Below are 20,641 nucleotides of genomic sequence, written 5' to 3'. Positions count from 1 at the left end.
AAACCAAACATTTCACCTTTTTAGCAATTTAAGCCAAAGGTTTACAAAGGTTACGAAACAAATCCAAACGTTTCCCCATTTTAGCGATTTAAGCCAAACGTTTAAAACTTTACGAAATAAATTCAAACATTTCATTTTTAGCGATTTATGCCAAATGTTTACGACGTTACAAAACAAATCCAAACATTTCACCTTTCTAGCGATTGAAGGCAAACGTTTACAAACGTTACGAAACAAATCCAAACGTTTCACCTTATTAGCGATTTAAGCCAAACGTTTACAAACGTTACGAAACAAATCCAAATGTTTCACCTTTTTAGCGATTTAAGCCGAACGTTTACAAAGGTTATGAAACAATTACAAATGTTTCACCTTTTTAGCGATTCAAGCCAAACGTTTAAAACGTTACGAAAAAAATCCAAACATTTCACCTTTTTAGCGATTTATGCCAAACGTTAACGAAAGTTATGAAACAAATCCAAACGTTTCACCTATTTAGGGATTGAAGCCATTACAAACTTTACGAAACAAATCCAAACGTTTCATATTTTTAGCAATTTAAGCCAAATGTTTACAAACGTTACGAAATAAATCCAAACGTTTCATGTTTTTAGCGATTTAAGCCGAACGTTTACAAACGTTAAGAAACAAAACCAATCATTTGACCTTTTTAGCAATTTAAAGCAAAGGTTTACAAACGTTACGAAACAAATCCAAACGTTTCCCCATTTTAGCGATTTAAGACAAATGTTTAAAACATTACGAAACAAATCTAAACATTTCACCTTTTTAGCGATTTATGCGAAACGTTTACGAACGTTACGAAACAAATCCAAACGTTTCACCTTTTTAGCGATTGAAGCCAAACGTTACGAAACAAATCCAAATGTTTCCCATTATTAGCGATTTAAGGCAAACATTTACAAACGTTACGAAACAAATCCAAACGTTTCCCCTTTTTAGCGATTTAAACCAAACGTTTACAAAGGTTATGAAACAATTACAAATGTTTCACCTTTTTAGCAATTTAAGGCAAACGTTTACAAACGTTCCGAAACAAATTTAAGAGTTTCACCTTTTTAGAAATTTAAGCCAAACGTTTAACGTTAAGAAACAAATCCAAACATTTCACCTTTTTAGCAATTTAAGGCAAATGTTTACAATCGTTACGAAACAAATCCAAACTTTTAAAACATAACGAAACAAATCCAAACATTTCACATTTTTAGCGATTTAAGCCAAACCTTTACAAACGTTATGAAACAAAACCAAACGTTAAAAACATTACGAAACAAATCCAAACCTTTCCCATTTTTAGCGATTTAAGCCAAACCTTTACAAATGTTACAAAACAAAACCAAGCGTTTCACCTTTATAGAAATTGAAGCCAAACGTTACGAAACAAATCCAAACGTTTCACCTTTTTAGCGATTGAAGCCAAACATTTAGAAACGTTACGAAACAAATCCAAATGTTTTGCCTTTATAACAATTTAAGCCAAACGTTAACAAACGTTACGAATCAAATCCAAGCGTCTTTCCTTTTTAGCAATTTAAGCCAAACGTTCCGAAACAAATCCAATCGTTTCACTATTTAGTAATTAAACCCAAACGTTTACAAACGTTACGAAACAAATCCAAGCGTTTTACCTTTTTAGCAATTTAAGCCAAACGTTTACAAACGATACGAAACACATTCAAACGTTTCATTTTTTTAGCAATTAAAGCCGAACGTTTACAAACATTACGAAACAAAACCAAACATTTCACCTTTTTAGCAATTTAAGCCAAACTTTACAAACGTTACGAAAGAAATACAAACGTTTCATTTTTTTAGCAATTTAAGCCCAACGTTAAACGTTATCAAACTAATCCAAACGTTTCCCCTTTTTAGCGATTTAAGCCAAACGTTTATAAACGCTACTAAACAAATCCAAATGTTCGCCTTTTAAGCGATTTACGCCAAACGTTTACAAACGTTACGAAACAAAACCATACGTTTACAAGCGCTATGAAACAAAACCAAACGTTACGAAACAAAACGAAGCGTTTCCCCTATTTAGCAATTTAAGCCAAACGTTTACAAATGATACGAAAAAAATCCAAGCGATTCACATTTTTAGCAATTTAAGCCAAACTTTTAAAAACGTTACGAAACAAATCCAAATGTTTCACCTTTTTAGTGATTTAAGCCAAGCGTTCACAAACGTTACAAAACAAATCCAAAAGTTTCACCTTTTTAGCAATTTAAATAAAATGTTTATAAACGATATGAAACAAATCCAAATGTTTCACCTTTTTAGCAATTTAAGCCAAATGTTTACAAATTTTACGAAACAAATTCAAGCATTTCCCCTTTTTAGAAATATAAGCCAAACGTTTACAAAAGTTGCGAATGAAATCAAAGCGTTTCACCTTTTTAGCAATTTAAGTCAAACGCTTACAAAGATTACGAAACAAACCCAAACATTTCACCTTTTTAGCGATATATGCCAAACGTTTACAAACGATACGAAACAAATCCAAACGTTTCAACTTTTTAGCAATTTAAAACAAATGTTTACAAACGTTACGAAACAAATCCAAACGTTTGACCTTTTTAGCGATTTAAGTCAAATGTTTACAAACGTTACGAAAAAAATTCAAACGTTTCACCTTTAAAGCGATTTAAGATAAACATTTACAAAACAAAACAAATCCAAACGTTTCACAATTTTAGCGGTTTAAGCAAAACGTTTACAAACGTTACGAAACAAAACAAAACGATTAAAACGTTACGAAACAAATCCAAAAGTTTCACATTTTTATCGAATTAAGCCAAACATATACAAACGTTACGAAACAAAACCAAGCATTTTACCCTTTAAGCAATTTAAGCCAAATGTTTACAAACGTTATGAAACAAATCCAAGCAATTCACCTTTTTAGCAATTCAAGCCAATCATTTACAAACGTTTCGAAACAAATCCAAGCATTTCACCTTTTTAGTGATTTAAGCCAAATGTTTACAAACGTTACAAAACAAATCCAAGCGTTTCACCTTTTTAGCAATTTAAGCCAAACGTTTACAAACGTTACGAAACAAATCCAAACGTTTCACTTTTTTAGCAATTTAAGCCGAACTTTTACAAACGTTACGAAACGAAACCAAACATTTCACCTTTTTAGAAATTTAAGCCAAATATTTACAAACGTTACGAAACAAATCCAAACATTTCCCTATTTTAGCGATTTAAGCGAAACGTTTAAAATGTTACGAAAAAAATCCAAACATTTCACCTTTTTAGCGATTTATGCCACACGTTTACGAACGTTACGAAACAAATCCAAAGGTTTTCCCTTTTTAGCGATTGAAGCCAAACGTTTACAAACGTTACGAAACAAATCCAAACGTTTCACCTTTTTAGCGATTTAAGCCAAACGTTTACAAAGGTTATGAAACAAATCCAAACGTTTCAACTTTTTAGCTATTTAAGCCGAACATTTACAAACGTTACGAAACAAAACCAAACATTTCACCTTTTTAGCAATTTAAGCCAAAGGTTTACAAAGGTTACGAAACAAATCCAAACGTTTCCCCATTTTAGCGATTTAAGCCAAACGTTTAAAACTTTACGAAATAAATCCAAACATTTCATTTTTAGCGATTTATGCCAAATGTTTATGACGTTACAAAACAAATCCACACATTTCACCTTTTTAGCGATTGAAGCCAAACGTTTACAAACGTTACGAAACAAATCCAAACGTTTCACCTTATTAGCGATTTAAGCCAAACGTTTACAAACGTTACGAAATAAATCCAAATGTTTCACCTTTTTAGCGATTTAAGCCGAACGTTTACAAAGGTTAGGAAACAATTACAAATGTTTCACCTTTTTAGCGATTCAAGCCAAACGTTTAAAACGTTACGAAAAAAATCCAAACATTTCACCTTTTTAGCGATTTATGCCAAACGTTAACGAAAGTTATGAAACAAATCCAAGCGTTTCACCTATTTAGGGATTGAAGACATTACAAACTTTACGAAACAAATCCAAATGTTTCATATTTTTAGCAATTTAAGACAAACGTTTACAAACGTTACAAAATAAATCCAAACGTTTCATGTTTTTAGCGATTTAAGCCGAACGCTTAAAAACGTTAAGAAACAAAACCAATCATTTGACCTTTTTAGCAATTTAAAGCAAAGGTTTACAAACGTTACGAAACAAATCCAAACGTTTCCCCGTTTTAGCGATTTAAGACAAATGTTTAAAACATTACGAAACCAATCTAAACATTTCACCTTTTTAGCGATTTATGCGAAACGTTTACGAACGTTACGAAACAAATCCAAACGTTTCACCTTTTTAGCGATTGAAGCCAACCGTTGCGAAACAAATCCAAATGTTTCCCATTTTTAGCGATTTAAGGCAAACATTTACAAACGTTACGAAACAAATCCAAACGTTTCCCCTTTTTAGCGATTTAAGCCAAACGTTTACAAAGGTTATGAAAAAATTACAAATGTTTCACCTTTTTAGCAATTTAAGGCAAACGTTTACAAACGTTACGAAACAAATTTAAGAGTTTCACCTTTTTAGAAATTTAAGCCAAACGTTTAACGTTAAGAAACAAATCCAAACATTTCACCTTTTTAGAAATTTAAGGCAAATGTTTACAATCGTTACGAAACAAATCCAAACTTTTAAAACGTAATGAAACAAATCCAAACATTTCACATTTTTAGCGATTTAAGCCAAACCTTTACAAACGTTACGAAACAAAACCAAACGTTAAAAACATTACGAAATAAATCCAAACCTTTCCAATTTTTAGCGATTTAAGCCAAACCTTTACAAATGTTACGAAACAAAACCAAGCGTTTCACCTTTATAGCAATTGAAGCCAAACGTTACGAAACAAATCCAAACGTTTCCCCTTTTTAGCGATTGAAGCCAAACATTTAGAAACGTTACGAAACAAATCCAAATGTTTTGCCTTTATAACAATTTAAGCCAAACGTTAACAAACGTTACGAATCAAATCCAAGCGTCTTCCCTTTTTAGCAATTTAAGCCAAACGTTCCGAAACAAATCCAATCGTTTCACTTTTTTAGTAATTAAAGCCAAACGTTTACAAACGTTACGAAACAAATCCAAGCGTTTTACCTTTTTAGCAATTTAAGCCAAACGTTTACAAACGATACGGAACACATTCAAACGTTTCATTTTTTTTAGCAATTAAAGCCGAACGTTTACAAACATTACGAAACAAAACCAAACATTTCACCTTTTTAGCAATTTAAGCCAAACGTTTACAAACGTTACGAAAGAAATACAAACGTTTCATTTTTTTAGCAATTTAAGCCCAACGTTAAACGTTATCAAACTAATCCAAACGTTTCCCCTTTTTAGCGATTTAAGCCAAACGTTTATAAACGCTACTAAACAAATCCAAATGTTCTCATTTTTAGCGATTTACGCCAAACGTTTACAAACGTTACAAAACAAAACCAAACGTTTAAAACGTTACGAAACAAAACCGAACGTTTCACATTTTTAGCGATTGAAACAAAACCAGGCATTTCGCCTTTTTTTCATTTTAAGCCAAACGTTTGCAAACGTTACGAAACAAATCCAAGCGTTTCACCTTTTTAGCAATTTAAGCCAAACGTTTACAAACGTTTGGAAACAAATCCAAGCTTTTCACCTTTTTAGTAATTTAAGCTAAATGTTTACAAACGTTACGAAACAAATCCAAACGTTTCGCCTTTTTAGAGATTTAAGCTAAACGTTACAAAACAAATCCAAACCACCTTTTTGGCGATTTAAGCCAAACGTTTATAAATGCTACGAAACAAATCCAAACATTTCACCTTTTTAGCAATTTAAGCCAAACGTTTACAAACGTTACAAAATGAATCCAAGCGTTTTTTTCTTTTTAGAAATTTAAGCCAAACATTTACAAACGTTACGAAACAAATCAAAGCGTTTCACCTTTTAGCAATTTAAGCCAAACGTTTACAAAGGTTACGAAACAAATCCAAACGTTTCACATTTTTAGCGATTTAAGGCCAACCTTTACAAATGTTACGAAACAAAACCAAGCATTTCACCTTTTTAGCAATTGAAGCCAAATGTTTACAAATGTTACTAAACAAATCCAAACATTTCACCTTTTTAGCAATTTAAGCCAAACGTTTACAAACATTCTGAAACAAATCCAAGCATATCACCTTTTTAGCAATTTAAGCCAAACGTTTACAAACGTTACGAAACAAATTCAAATGTTTCCCTTTTTAGAGATTTAAGCCAAACGTTACAAAACAAATCCAAACCACCTTTTTAGCGATTTAAGCCAAACGTTTATAAACGCTACGAAACAAATCCAAACATTTCACCTTTTTAGCAATTTAAGCCAAATGTTTACAAACGTTACAAAATAAATCCAAGGGTTTTTTTTTCTTTTTAGCAATTTAAGCCAAACATTCACAAACGTTACGAAACAAATCAAAGCGTTTAAACTTTTAGCAATTGTAACACCCCGTATTTTTTCTAACTTGTTCCGTTAGCCCAAACGATACCTTGGGTTCATTGAGTTGTTCGACCACTTAGATTCGTGTGTCGAAGGTTCCAAACCTTTTGAAAATGTGTTTTCAGATGTATTAGAAGTAACCTCGGAGTTTGAAATGTTTTCGATTTAAATTTCAAAATCTCAAAATTTCATCGGAGGCAGTAGCATTTCGCGGGCGCGACATGCATGAATCACGGGCGCGATTCATGTATCGCGGGCGCAAAGGAGGTGTAGCGGGCGCGACGCGTGCACTGTGCAGTTCGCTGATTTCTATTTAAACTCACCTAATTCGACCTAAACTGATTTTACACTTTTCTAAAAACCCTAAAACGGCACATACTCTCTGATTTTCATATTCCACCTATTCCTAAGCCTTTGGTGATCATTAGTAAGTATTTTCATTATTTCTTTAAGGTTTAATTCATGTTTTATCTATCCTTGGGTTGTATGCTCATTAGCTTTGGGTTGTTGTTCGTTCTTAGGCTGATTTGGATTGTTCTTATTGCTGGGTTTTCTTGTTTTGTGTTATCTCAAAAGGTTAGTAGATCTAATCCCTTATTTTGTGTTGTTGAGATTGTTAGCTTTTCGATTGGATTCGATACATTGGGTAGTTTGAGTATATTTTCTGTTTGTATTGATTTTAAATCTGTAAATGGTTGATTTAAGGTGTTATTGGCTTGTTCATATTACTTGTACCTTGGGTGGTTTGGTTTAGATGTTACAATTGAAAGGTTTATCAAATTGCTAACATTTTTGGGTTGTAAATTCTGTTTTGAAACTCTAATAAAATCTGGAAATTTCAAGAGAATGAATCAAATGGTGTTAGATACTTAACAATACTTTGGGTGGCTTGGAGAAATCGTTTAAGTAGATTAGTATTGCATTTGATTAAAGTTTTTGGGCTAATCTCTGTTTTGATTTAAAAACTAAATCTGGAAATTTCTTTTAAAAAGGTTAAAAGGGTGTTTGTTAACAATTGTTTCATTGAGTGATTTGAGGTAATTGTCAAATGGCTAAAACATATGTTAAATATGGTTTTGATGGTTTAAATCGCTGTTTTAAGAACATATATATGTGGCTGGAAATTTGTAAGTTTAAGAATTTATTTTATAAAGTAAAATCGAATACTTTCGGTCTCTTTTGGTTGTTGACTTAATTTGCTAAGTGTTGTGGTTTTGCCCTAGATTTGAGACATACTTAGGGTGATTTTAATCAAGTTACTAAGTGCTGGAAATTGTTTACTAATTGGTTTAAACTTATTTCAGGATGTTAGTTCTATCTTGTGGTTTGATTTTGATTAAACTATATAAGGCATATAAGGGTGTTATTTGTCATGTAAGGTTTTGATTGATTTATTCTATTTTCAAGTTGATACTTAAAAGATGTTGAATCTTATTGATTCTATTTAAGGTGTTATATTTCAATGTACTTGGGGTGCTACTTGCTAAGTGTTAGCAAGCTTAATTGTTTATGGCATTATTAAGTTTCAGTGTGAGTTCTTATTTAAAAACTGAATTTGGTTTCATTTAAGGTTTGATTAAAGACTTTGGCTTTAAATTTGGTTTATGGTTGGGTCGGTTTAGACGTGGTCTTCCAACATGTTGTGTTAGGCTATACTGCAGTAAGGCCAACACACTACTTTGGGAACTGTTATTGTTTTGAAGATTATTTAAGTATGTAAGACTTTGGTTTTGTTTTTTTAAAAATATGAACGCACCTAAACTGAACTTGCCTTTTTTTGATAATTAGTTGTATCGATGTTTAGTTGTACTTTGATTACCTTGTTTGATTGTTGGTTGCAATGCTAGTCCTATGTGGAGTCTAGTATTCGTAGAGATAGGGGTTGTTCGGAATTTAACTTATATTATGTTTTAGACCCGTCGACTGCTTGTGCTACGGAGTCTACGCAGGGTTAGCTGTTGCCAAGACCTACGTGGATAAGCAAGCAGTGAGTTTATAGTGTTATTTACCGCTTTATTAAGTACCGCACATATTTTAGTATATCAAATGTTTGTGAACTGTTTTAAGGATTATGGATATGGATTGAAACGAGCTACTCGATAGGCTTGTATCGAGACTGTGTGCACCGGTAAGTACTTTGGGATTGGCTGACGAATGTCTGGCCTACTTTGGGAATCGATAAGGATATGTTCCCATCTACTTTGGGTTAAATACTTTGGGATTTCATTTCAATACTGTTTTCCATAATCAAGTATATATATTAGCATAAAAGGATTTGTTTTAAGGGTTTTAAACTTAATAAATGTAAATAGAATTATGAACTCATCTCAGTATATCTGACCCCGTTATTTTTCCATCTTTCCAGGTTTATGATTTTGAGAGCATTGGTCATCTCCGATCTTTTGGTTCCTCGGAGGTCTTTTTATGATATCAGACTAGTTATTGTTTTACCTCTTAGACCGCAATAGAACTAGTTGTCTTAATATTATACTTGGGTTTGTCGTAGTGGTACGACTTTTATATTATTATACTTTGGTATGTTTCATTGGGTTATTTATATATATATGAGGCATGTTTCATAGTTTAGGATTGTTATTAAAAGCGTATATTAGAACTGCTATATAAGTTGTTAGACCTATGCTGAAGTCTCGGTTGCCCCCGAGCATTGGTTTTCTTGCAGGTTTATTTGTTTATAAGGCTTTCCGCGAGGCTTGCTACGGGTTTTGGTACGACCATACCCATACCCTAGCGCCGGTCGCTATCCACGAATTTGGGTCGTGACAAAGTTAGTATCAGAGCTTTAGTTTCGAACTAAGGCCAAATTATTGCATGTTATGTGTTTATCTCTTTAAGGCATGTTAAGTGTTACTGTTGTGTAATAGGATCTACTGCAGAATTAGGATTCAAGTCTTGTCTTTTGAAACGTCATCATTTGTTTTCAAAACTTTCTACCTTCACCATTAGGGATGTTGAGTCGGTCTTATGTGTTACTAATGTTACTTTGCGAAGTTTATGCTTACTTTGGAATGTTATTGTTATTACTTTGGTTAAATGGTTGATTTTTGAGCTATTTAAATTTACTTTGGGTGTTGCCTTGAGGGCCTTGTTTTGAGAATCATTTGTTTCATTCTTAGGAATGAACACTCGTAGGCGTGCTGCAGCTCAGGCTGAGGCTGAAGCTGATAACGCTATGTCGATTGAGGTTGACCAGCATGAACCAGGGGTTCAAGTTGGCGGGGGACGTGCAGGCGGAGTTCCGGCTGCTAGAGGCCGAGCTGGCAGAGGACGGGGTGGTAGAGGACAGGCTGCTGGAGGCAGAGGTAGGGGACGTGGTGGTGCAGGCTTTCAGGCACCAGGTGTACCACAAGCTCCTATGGATCCATTTGACTTCACGACGTTTCTAGCTGGGATCACTGCACTCCAGAATAATCAAGTGCAACTGCAGGCGGGACAGATCGCCATGCGGAACCAGTATGCTATGCTGGGACAGATTGTACAGCAGCAGGTGCCACAGGCTGGTGGTGTGGCAGTTTGTGGTGGCGCAACCACTGACAAAGATTTGGTGTTGGCTTATGCAAGGCTAAAGTTGACTGAGTTTTCGGGCGACGGTGATGCCCTAGACTTTCTGGAGGAAGTTGAGTGGAATGCTCAGAGATTACAGGCTACTGAGAGGCAAACAGTCATGTTAGCGGAAATGTCCTTGAAGGGTTCTGCAAGTGATTGGTTTTGTAGTGCCATTCGTGCTGAAATGGCTACTATTACTTGGGAGGATTTTGTGACTCGATTCAAGAACTTTTACTTGCCTTTTTCAGTGACTGAAGGTCATAGAGACAGATTGCTTGTTTTGAAAAGGGGAGACAGATTGCTGGTTTTGAAAAGTGTTTGACTTGCCAACAAGTAAAGTTAGAATATCAGAGACCGTTTGGATATCTGCAACCGCTACCTATTCCATAATGGAAATGGGAGCGGATCGCTATGGATTTTGTGGCTGGTTTACCACGTACCCGACAGGGGTATGATTCAATTTGGGTGATAGTTGACCGTTTGACCAAGTCAGCTCACTTCTTACTGATCAAGGTTACTTATCAGGCTTCGAAGTTGGCACAGTTGTACATCGATCGGATAGTTAGTCTCCATGGTGTACCAGTGTCGATAGTTTCGGACAGAGGGTCGTTTTTCACCTCTCGGTTTTGCAAGGCGATGCATGAATCCTTGGGTACGAGATTGGATTTCAGCATTGCATTTCATCCTCAGACTGACGGACAGTTTGAGAGGACGATTCAGACTTTGGAGGACATGCTCAGGATTTGTGTTCTGGATTTTCAAGGTAGCTGGAATACTCATTTGCCTTTGATTGAGTTTTCCTACAACATCAGTTATCACGCTAGTATTGAGATGGCACCTTATGAGGCGTTGTACGGGCGCAAGTGTCGATCTCCTATATGTTGGGAAGAGGTCGGCGAGCGTAAACTTTCTGGAGCTGAGATCATCCAGATTACCTCTGAGAATGTACCTTTGATCAAGCGTAGGCTTGAGACTGCTTTTAGTCGTCATATAAGCTATGCTGATCTTAAGCGGAAGGACTTTGAGTTTCAGGTTTGCGTCTATGTATTTCTTCGAGTTTCGCCTATGAAAGGCGTTGTACGTTTTGGTGTTAAGGGAAAGTTAGCACCTAGGTTTGTTGGTCCGTATGAGATTATGGAGAGAGTTGGGTCAGTTGCTTATCGTTTGGCTTTGCCGCCAGACATGTCTTTGGTGCATCCAGTATTTCATATCTCGATGTTGCGGAAGTGCGTTTCTGACCCTTCTCAAGTGATTGTACCACAGAGTGTTGAGGTTGACCAAGAGCTGTCTTATGAGGAACAGCCTGTCGAGATTGTCGATACACAGGTGCGTAAGTTACGGAACAAAGAGATTTCGATGGTCAAGGTTCTGTGGCGGAATCACTCCTTAGAAGAATGCACTAGGGAGACGGAGTCCGACATGAGGAACCGTTATCCTTTCCTCTTTCCTTGAGGTACGTTGGTATTGTTTGTTGCTTTTATGCCATGTTAGTACTTTGGGTTATGTGTGTATTTATGTGCTACTTGGTGAGTGATATTTTGGGCATTTGTACTATGTGCATTATTTTGGAGTGTTTATGTGAGTTGTTGTTTAGTTTCGTTGTTGTAAAATCGAGGACGGTTTTGTTTTTAAGTTGGGGAGAATGTAACACCCCGTATTTTTTCTAACTTGTTCCGTTAGCCCAAACGATACCTTGGGTTCATTGAGTGGTTCGACCACTTAGATTCGCGTGTCGAAGGTTCCAAAACCTTTTAAAATGTGTTTTAAGATGTATTAGAAGTAACCTCGGAGTTTGAAATGTTTTCGATTTAAATTTCAAAATCTCAACATTTCATCGGAGGCAGTAGCATTTCGCGGGCGCGATATGCATGAATCACGGTCGCGATTCATGTATCGCGGGCGCGAAGGAGGTGTAGCGGGCGCGATGCGTGCACTGTGCAGTTCGCTGATTTCTATTTAAACTCACCTAATTCGACCTAAACTGATTTTACACTTTTCTAAAAACGCTAAAACGGCTCATACTCTCTGAATTTCATATTACACCTATTCCTAAGCCTTTGGTTATCATTAGTAAGTATTTTCATCATTTCTTTAAGGTTTAATTCATGTTTTATCTATCCTTGGGTTGTGTGATCATTAGCTTTGGGTTGTTGTTCGTTCTTAGGCTGATTTGGATTGTTCTTATTGCTGGATTTTCTTGTTTTGTGTTATCTCAAAAGGTTAGTAGATCTAATCCCTTATTTTGTGTTGTTGAGATTGTTAGCTTTTCGATTGGATTCGATACATTGGGTGGTTTGAGTATATTTTCTATTTGTATTGATTTTAAATATGTAAATGGTTGATTTAAGGTGTTATTGGCTTGTTCATATTTCCAAATTCAGTTTTTACTAATTGGTTTTAACTTATTTCAGGATGTTAATTCTATCTTAGGTTGTGGTTTGATTTTGATTAAACTATATAAGGCATATAAGAGTGTTATTTGTCATGTAAGGTTTTGATTGATTTATTCTATTTTCAAGTTGATACTTAAAAGATGTTGAATCTTATTGATTCTATTTAAGGTGTTATATTTCAATGTACTTGGGGTGCTACTTCCTAAGTGTTAGCAAGCTTAATTGTTTATGGCATTATTAAGTTTCGGTGTGAGTTCTTATTTAAAAACTGAATTTGGTTTCATTTAAGGTTTGATTAAAGACTTTAGCTTTAAATTTGGTTTATGGTTGGGTCGGGTTAGACGTGGTCTTCCGACATGTTGTGTTAGGCTATACTGCAGTAAGGCCAACACACTACTTTGGGAACTGTTATTGTTTTGAAGATTATTTAAGTATGTAAGACTTTGGTTTTGTTTTTTTAAAGATATGAACTCACCTAAACTGAACTTGCCTTATTTGGATAATTAGTTGTATGGATGTTTAGTTGTACTTTGATTACCTTGTTTGATTGTTGGTTGCAATGCTAGTCCTATGTGGAGTCTAGTATTCTTAGAGATAGGGGTTGTTCGGAATTTAACTTATATTATGTTTTAGACCCGTCGACTGCTCGTGCTACAGAGTCTACGCAGGGTTAGCTGTTGCCAAGACTTACGTGGATAAGCAAGCAGTGAGTTTATAGTGTTATTTACCGCTTTATTAAGTACCGCACATTATGTTAGTATATCAATTGTTTGTGAACTGTTTTAAGGATTATGGATCTGGATTGAAACGAGCTACTCGATAGGCTTGTATCGAGACTGTGTGCATCGGTAAGTACTTTGGGATTGGCTGACGAATGTCTGGCCTACTTTGGGAATCGATGAGGATATGTTCCCATCTACTTTGGTTTAAATACTTTGGGATTTCATTTCAATACTGTTTTCCATAATCAAGTATATATATTAGTATAAAAGGATTTGTTTTAAGGGTTTTAAACTTAACAAATGTAAATAGCATTATGAACTCATCTCAGTATATCTGACCCCGTTGTTTTCCCAACTTTCCAGGTTTATGATTTTGAGAGCGTTGGTCATCTCCGATCTTTTGATTCCTCGGAGGTTTTTTTATGATATCAGACTAGTTACTGTTTTACCTCTTAGACCGCAGTAGAACTAGTTGTCTTAATATTATACTTGGGTTTGTCGTAGTGGTATGACTTTTATATTATTATACTTTGGTATGTTTCATTGGGTTATTTATATATATATGAGGCATGTTTCATAGTTTCGGATTGTTATTAAAAGCGTATATTAGAAATGCTATATAAGTTGTTAGACCTAGGCTGAAGTCTCGGTTGCCCCCGAGCATTGGTTTTCTTGCAGGTTTATTTGTTTATAAGGTTTTCCGCGAGGCTTGCTACGGGTTTTGGTACGACCATACCCATACCCTAGTGCCGGTCGCGATCCACGAATTTGGGTCGTGACAGCAATTTAAGCCAAACATTTACAAAGGTTACGAAACAAATCCAAATGTTTCGCTGTTTAGCGATTCAAGACAAACGTTTACAAACGAGACGAAACAAATACAAATGTTTCCCCTTTTTAGCGATTCAAGCCAAACGTTTGCAAACATTACAGGACAAATCCAGACGTTCCACCTTTTTAGCAATTTAAGCCAAACATTTACAAACGTTACGAAACAAATCCAAACATTTAACCTTTATAACGATTTAAGCCAAATGTTAACAAACGTTACGAATCAAATCCAATTGTTTCACTTTTTTTGTAATTAAAGCCAAACGTTTACAAACGTTACGAAACAAATCCAAGCATTTTACCTTTTTAGCAATTTAAGCCAAACGTTTACAAATGTTACGAAACACATTCAAACGTTTCACGTTTTTAGCAATTTAAGCCGAACGTTTACAAACGTTACGAAACAAAACCAAACATTTCAACTTTTTAGCAATTTAAGCCAAACGTTTACAAACGTTACGAAAGAAATCCAAACGTTTCATTTTTTTAACAATTTAAGCCCAACGTTTACAAACGTTATCAAACAAATCCAAGCGTTTCACCTTTTTAGCGATTTAAGCTAAACGTTTATAAACGCTACTAAACATATCCAAATGTTTCCCCTTTTTAGCGATTTAAGCCAAACGTTTACAAACGTTAATAAACAAAACCAAATGTTTAAAACCTTACGAAACAAAACTGAACGTTTCACATTTTTAGCGATTGAAGCTAAACCCTTACAAACGTTACCAAACAAAACCAAGCATTTCGCCTTTTTCGCATTTTAAGCCAAACGTTTGCAAACATTACGAAACAAATCCAAGCGTTTCACCTTTTTAGCAATTTAAGCCGAACGTTTACAAATGTTTTGAAACAAATCCAAGCTTTTCACCTTTTTAGTAATTTAAGCCAAACGTTTACAAACGTTACGAAACAAATCCACAAGTTTCGCCTTTTTAGAGATTTAAGCCAAACGTTACAAAACAAATCCAAACCACCTTTTTAGCGATTTAAGCCAAACGTTTATAAACGCTACGAAACAAATCCAAACATTTCACCTTTTTAGCAATTTAAGCTAAACGTTTACAAACGTTACAAAATGAATCCAAGCGTTTTTCCTTTTTAGCAATTTAAGCCAAACATTTACAAACGTTACGAAACAAATCAAAGCGTTTCACCTTTTAGCAATTTAAGCCAAACGTTTACAAAGATTACGAAACAAATCCAAACGTTTCACATCTTTAGCGATTTAAGCCAAACCTTTACAAATGTTACGAAACAAAACCAAGCGTTTCACCTTTTTAGCAATTGAAGCCAAAAGTTTACAAATGTTACTAAACAAATCCAAACGTTTCACCTTTTTAGCAATTTAAGCCAAACGTTTACAAACATTCTGAAACAAATCCAAGCATATCACCTTTTTAGCAATTTAAGTGAAACGTTTACAAACGTTACGAAACAAATTCAAACGTTTCCCTTTTTAGAGATTTAAGCCAAACGTTACAAAACAAATCCAAACCACCTTTTTAGCGATTTAAGCCAAACGTTTATAAATGCTACGAAACAAATCCAAACATTTCACCTTTTTAGCAATTTAAGCCAAACGTTTACAAACGTTACAAAATAAATTAAGCGTTTTTCCTTTTTAGCAATTTAAGCCAAACATTTACAAACGTTACGAAAAAAATCAAAGCGTTTCAACTTTTAGCAATTTAAGCCAAACATTTACAAAGGTTACGAAACAAATCCAAATGTTTCGCTTTTTAGCGATTCAAGCCAAACGTTTACAAACGATACGAAACAAATCCAAATGTTTCATATTTTTAGCAATTCAAGCCAAACGTTTGCAAACGTTACGAAACAAATACAGACGTTCCACCTTTTTAGCAATTTAAGCCAAACATTTACAACCGTTACGAAACAAATCCAAACATTTCGCCTTTATAACGATTTAAGCCAAACGTTAACAAACGTTACGAATCAAATCCAAGCGTTTTCCCTTTTTAGCAATTTAAGCCAAATGTTTACAAATGTTCCGAAACAAATCCAATGGTTACACTTTTTTAGTAATTAAAGCCAAACGTTTACAAACGTTACGAAACAAATCCAAGCGTTTTACTTTTTTAGCAATTCAAGCCAAACATTTACAAACTTTAAGAAACAAATTCAGACATTTCACTTTTTTAGAGATTTAAGCCGAACGTTTTAGGGTTAATTCCTAAAAAAATCACGAACTTTACACGAAATTTCATTTTAATCATGACCTTTAAAAGTTGCCATTTAAAGGCACGAACTTTCATATTGTTTCAAATTCATCATTTCAGTGTATTTCTATTAACTAAATTCTTCACTAAATAATTAATGAAAGACCCAAATTATTAATCAACATCAAATCTTATTATCTTTCGGTTAGAGTATCTAGGATTAGGAATTTTTATTCAGATAAAATACACGGAATTTTACTTTGGTGATAGATTTGAAATAAAATGAAAGTTCATGCCTTTAAATGACAACTTTTAAAAGTCGTGATTAAAATGAAACTTCGTGTAAAGTTCGTGATTTTTTTAGGAATTAACCCTTTAGAAATTTAAGCCAAACGTTTACAAACCTTACGAAACAGATCCAAACGTTTCATTTCTTTTAGCAATTTAGGCCCAACATTTACAAACGTTATCAAACAAATCCAAACGTTTCACCTTTTTAGCGATTTAAACCAAACGTTTATGCACGCTACTAAACAAATCCAAAGATTTCCCCTTTTTAGCGATTTAAGCTAGACGTTTACAAACGTTACAAAACAAAACCAAACATTTAAAACGTTACGAAACAAAACCAAACGTTTCACATTTTTAGCGATTGAAGTCAAACCCTTACAAACGTTACGAAACAAAACCAAGCATTTCGCCTTTTTCGCATTTCAAGCCAAACGTTTGCAAATTTTACGAAACAAATCCAAATGTTTCCCCTTTTTTAGCTATTTAAGCCAAACGTTACGAAACAAATCCAATCTTTTCACCTTTTTAGTAATTTAAGCCAAACGTTTACAAACGTTCCGAAACAAATCCAAGCGTTTCACCTTTTTAGCGATTGGATCCAAACGTTTACAAACGTTACGAAGAAAATTCAAACGTTTCACCTTTTTAGCGATTTAAGCCGAACGTTTACAAACGTTACGAAATAAAACCAAATATTTCACCTTTTTAGCAATTTAAGCCAAACGTTTACAAATGTTACGAAACAAATCCAAACGTTTCCGCATTTTAGCGATTTAAGCCAAACGTTTAAAACATTACAAAAAAATATCCAAACATTTCACCTTTTTAGCAATTTATGCCAAACGTTTACAAACGTTACGAAACAAATCAAAACGTTTCACCTTTTTAGCCATTGAAGGCAAATGTTTACAAACGTTACGAAACAAATCCAAAAGTTTCACCTTTTTAGCGATCTAAGCCAAACAATTACAAATGTTACGAAACAAATCCAAACGTTTCACCTTTTTAGTGATTTAAGCCAAACGTTTACAAAGGTTACGAAAGAAAAATAAATGAGTTACCTTTTTAGCAATTTAAGCCAAGAATTTACAAACGTTACGAAACAAATCCAAGCGTTGCACCGTTTTCGAAATTTAAGCCAAATGTTTACAAACGTTACGAAACAAATCCAAACGTTGCACCTTTTTAACGATTAGAACTAAAAGTTTACAAAATTTACAAAACAAATCCAAGAGTTTCCCCTTTTTAGCGATTTAAGCCAAACGTTTACAAACGTTACTTAACAAATCCAAAAGTTTCACCTTTTCAGTGATTTAAGCCAAACGTTTACAAACGTTACGAAAGAAATCCAAACGATTCACCTCTTTGTGATTTAAGCCAAACGTTTACAAACGTTACGAAACAATTCCAAACGTTTCTCCTTTTTAGCAATTTAAGTCAAACGTTTACAAACGTTACGAAACAAATCCAAATGTTTCCACTTTTTTGCGATTTAAGCCCAACGTTTACAAACGTTACGAAACAAAACCAAACGTGTCACATTTTTATCGATTTAAGCGAAACGTTTACAAACATTAAGGAACAAAACCAAACGTCTCACATTTTTAGCGATTTAAGCCAAACATTTACAAACTTACGAAACAAATTCAAGTGTTTAACCTTTTTAGCGATTTAAGCCAAACGTTTACAAAAGTTACGAACAAATCCAAGCGTTTCACCTTTTCAGCAATTTAAGTCAAACGTTTACAAAAGTTACAAAACAAATCCAAAAGTTTCACCATTTTAGCTATTTAAGCCAAACGTTTACAAATGTTACGAAAAAAAACAAAATGTTTAACCTTTTTAGCGATTTAAGCCAAATATTTAAAACGTTACGAAATAAATCCAAACGTTTACAAACATTACGGAACAAAAACCGTTTCACGTTTTTAGCATTTTAAGCCAAACATTTACAAACATTACAAACGTTTCACCTTTTTAGCGATTGAAGCCAAACCTTTACAAACGTTACGAAACAAAACCAAACGTGTCACATTTTTATCGATTTAAGCGAAACGTTTACAAACATTAAGGAACAAAACCAAACGTCTCACATTTTTAGCGATTTAAGCCAAACATTTACAAACTTACGAAACAAATTCAAGTGTTTAACCTTTTTAGCGATTTAAGCCAAACGTTTACAAAAGTTACGAACAAATCCAAGCGTTTCACCTTTTCAGCAATTTAAGTCAAACGTTTACAAAAGTTACAAAACAAATCCAAAAGTTTCACCTTTTTAGCTATTTAAGCCAAACGTTTACAACTGTTATGAAAAAAAACAAAATGTTTAACCTTTTTAGTGATTTAAGCCAAATATTTAAAACGTTACGAAATAAATCCAAACGTTTACAAACATTACGGAACAAAAACCGTTTCACGTTTTTAGCATTTTAAGCCAAACATTTACAAACATTACAAACGTTTCACCTTTTTAGCGATTGAAGCCAAACCTTTACAAACGTTACGAAACAAATCCAAACGTTTTCCCATTTTAGCAATTTAAGACAAACGTTTATAAAGGTTAAGAAACAAAACCAAACGTTTACAAACGTTACGAAACAAATTCAAACATTTACAAAAGTTACAAAACAAATCCAAACGTTTCCCGATTTTAGCTATTTAAGACAGACGTTTACAAACGTTACAAAACAAATCCAAATGTTTCACTTTTTAGCGATTTAAGTCAAACGTTTACAAACGTTACGAAACAAATCCAAACGGTTACAAAGATTACGGAACAAAAACAAACTTCACATTTTTAGCAATTTAAGCCAAACGTTAACAAACGTTGACAAACAAATTCAAACGTTTCACCTTTTTAGCGATTGAATCCAAACGTTTACAAACGTTAAGAAACAAATCCAAGCGTTTCCCCATTTTAGCAATTTAAGTCAAACGTTTATAAACGTTACAAAACAAAACAAAACATCTACAAACGTTACAAAACAAATCCAAATTTTTACAAACGTTATGAAACAAATTTAAACATTTTCACATTTTAGTGATTTAAGCCAAACATTTAAAACATTACGAAAAAATATCCAAACATTTCACCTTTTTGGCAATTTATGCCAAACGTTTACAAACATTAAGAAACAAATCCAAACGTTTCACCTTTTTAGCGATTGAAGCCAAATGTTTGCAAACGTTACGAAACAAATTCAAATGTTTCACCTTTTTAGCGATCTAAGCCAAACATTATAAAAGTTACGAAACAAATCCAAACGTTTCACCTTTTTAGTGATTTAAGCCAAACATTTACAAAGGTTACGAAACTAATATAAATGTTTTACCTTTTTAGCAATTTAAGCCAAGCGTTTACAAACGTTGCGAAAAAAATCCAAGCGTTGCACCTTTTTAGAAATTTAAGCCAAACGTTTACAAACGTTACGAAACAAATCCAAATATTTCACCTTTGTACCGATTAGAGCCAAATGTTTACAAAAGTTACGAAACAAATCCAAAAATTTCCCCTTTTTAGGGATTTAAGCCAAACGTTTACAAACGTTACTTAACAAATCCAAACGTTTTACCTTTTTAGCGATTTAAGCCAAACGTTTACAAATGTTACGAAACCAATCAAAATGTTTCACCTTTTTAGCGATTTAAGCCGAACGTTTACAAAGGTTATGAAACAATGACAAATGTTTCACCTTTTTAGCGATTTAAGCCAAACGTTTAAAACGTTACGAAAAAAATCCAAACATTTCACCTTTTTATCGATTTATGCCAAACGTTAACGAACGTTATGAAACAAATCCAAACGTTTCACCTTTTTAGGGATTGAAGCCAAACATTTACAAACGTTACGAAACAAATCCAAACGTTTCATCTTTTTAGCGATATAAGCCAAACGTTTACAAACGTTACGAAACAAATCCAAACGTTTCACGTTTATAGCGATTTAAGCCGAACGTTTACAAACGTTACAAAACTAAACCAATCATTTAACCTTTTTAGCAATTTAAAGCAAAGGTTGACAAACGTTACGAAATAAATCCAAATGTTTCGCCATTTTAGCGATTTAAGACAAACGTTTAAAACGTTACGAAACAAATCAAAACATTTCACCTTTTTAGCGATTTATGCCAAACGTTTAC

The sequence above is a fragment of the Mercurialis annua genome, linkage group LG3 (assembly GCF_937616625.2).
Source record: "Mercurialis annua linkage group LG3, ddMerAnnu1.2, whole genome shotgun sequence".
NCBI classification, from domain to species: Eukaryota; Viridiplantae; Streptophyta; class Magnoliopsida; order Malpighiales; family Euphorbiaceae; genus Mercurialis; species Mercurialis annua.
The sequence above is the reverse complement of the archived record's forward strand: the minus strand, read 5'-3'. Positions refer to the sequence as shown.